The sequence below is a fragment of the Salvelinus sp. IW2-2015 genome, unplaced genomic scaffold (genome assembly GCF_002910315.2).
Source record: "Salvelinus sp. IW2-2015 unplaced genomic scaffold, ASM291031v2 Un_scaffold1771, whole genome shotgun sequence".
Taxonomy (NCBI): Eukaryota; Metazoa; Chordata; class Actinopteri; order Salmoniformes; family Salmonidae; genus Salvelinus; species Salvelinus sp. IW2-2015.
In genome coordinates this window covers 187,793-189,395 of record NW_019943148.1, presented here as the reverse complement: position 1 = coordinate 189,395, position 1,603 = coordinate 187,793, and the positions used below count along the sequence as shown (strand labels likewise).

Here is a 1,603-nt window from a genome sequence, read left to right as displayed (position 1 = left end):
GAGACGGGGTCAGGATTAGAGAACAGGTCAGGATAGAGAACAGGGGTTCAGGATAGAGAACAGGGGTGATAGATTGATAGAGAACAGGGGTCAGGATGAGAGAACAGAGGTCAGGATGGAGAACAGGTCAGGTAGATGAAACAGGGGTAGGATAGAGAACAGGGGTCAGGTATAGACGAACAGGGGTCAGGATAAAGAACAGGGGTCAGGATGGTAGATCAGGATAGAGAACAGGGGTCAGGATGATGGATCAGGGTTCAGGATAGAGAACAGGGGTCAGGATGATGGATCAGGGGTCAGGATAGAACAGGGGTCAGGATAGAGAACAGAGGTCAGGATAGAGAACAGGGGTCAGGATGGTGGACAGGGGTCAGGATGGAGAACAGAGGTCAGGACGGGAACAGGGTCAGATGGAGAACAGGGGTCGGATAGAGACAGGCAGAAAGAGGTCAGGATGGAGAACAGAGGTCAGGACGGAGAACAGGGGTCAGGATGGAGAACAGGGGTCAGGATGGAACAGGGGTCAGGATGAGAACAGGGTCAGATAGAGAAAGGGAGAGGAGAACAGGGGTCAGGATAGAGAACAGGGTCAGGATGGTGGATCAGATGGTGGACAGGGGTCAGGATAGAGAACAGGGGTGGATAGAGAACAGGGTCAGGATAGAGAACAGGGGTCAGGATAGAGAACAGGGGTCAGGACGGAGAACAGGGGTCAGGATAGAGACAGGGGTCAGGATGGTGAATCAGGATGGTGGATCAGGGGTCGGATAGAGAACAGGGGTCAGGATGGGAACAGGGGTCAGGATAGAGAACAGGGTCAGGATGGTGGATCAGGGTCAGGATAGAGAACAGAGGTCAGGATAGAGAACAGGGGTCAGGATAGAGAACAGAGGTCAGGATGGTGGATCAGGGGTTAGGATAGAGAACAGAGGTCAGGAGGTGGATCAGGTCAGGATAGAGAACAGAGTCAGGATAGAGACAGGGGTCAGATAGAGAACAGAGGTCAGGATGGTGGATCAGGATCAGGATAGAGAACAGAGGTCAGTATAGAGAACAGGGGTCAGGATAGAGAACAGAGGTGGATGGAAACAGAGGTCAGGATGGGAAACGGGGTCAGGATAGTGGATCAGGATAGAGAGCAGGTCATGATAGTGGATCAGGATAGAGAACAAACAACCTGATCCACTATCCTGATCACTGTTCTATCCTGATCCACCATCCTGACAACGCCAGAGGCCCGAGCCAGTGTATTCATACCCTCACCTTGTACAGAACTGGTCGTTGTCCTTGTTTCTGGTGGTGGAAATGGACCATTCAACTACGACGAAGGACGACTTCACTGTCAGTCATCTGGATGTTTCTCTCTTCGCACCAGGAAGTATGTGGACCCCTGAAAGGTTCACTGTCTCCCATTCCCTCTGGATCTGGATCCATAAAGCAACGCAGAGTGCTGATCTAGGATCAGGCTATTCCTCTCCAGTGTGGTGTTCCCGAGTGGCGCAGCATCTCAGTGCTTGAGGCGTCACTACAGACACCCTGGTTCGATTCCAGGCTGTAACCGGCCGTGATTGGGATCCCATTAGGGTGGCGCACAATTGGCCCA

General features: G+C 52.4%; 1 long non-coding RNA gene across 3 annotated transcripts; it reads left to right on the top strand.

Moving 5' to 3' along the window:
* Positions 1–549: 549 nt before the first annotated feature.
* On the top strand, positions 550–1,080 carry LOC139024671 (uncharacterized). 3 transcript variants are annotated; one of them, XR_011476002.1, is made up of 4 exons: positions 550–588; positions 654–729; positions 835–892; positions 1,041–1,080. It is a non-coding gene; the product is annotated as an uncharacterized lncRNA (long non-coding RNA). The 3 variants fall into 3 exon arrangements; XR_011476000.1 differs by lacking the exon at positions 1,041–1,080 and having other exon boundaries at positions 835–932; XR_011476001.1 differs by lacking the exons at positions 835–892; positions 1,041–1,080 and adding an exon at positions 761–790.
* Positions 1,081–1,603: the final 523 nt, after the last annotated feature.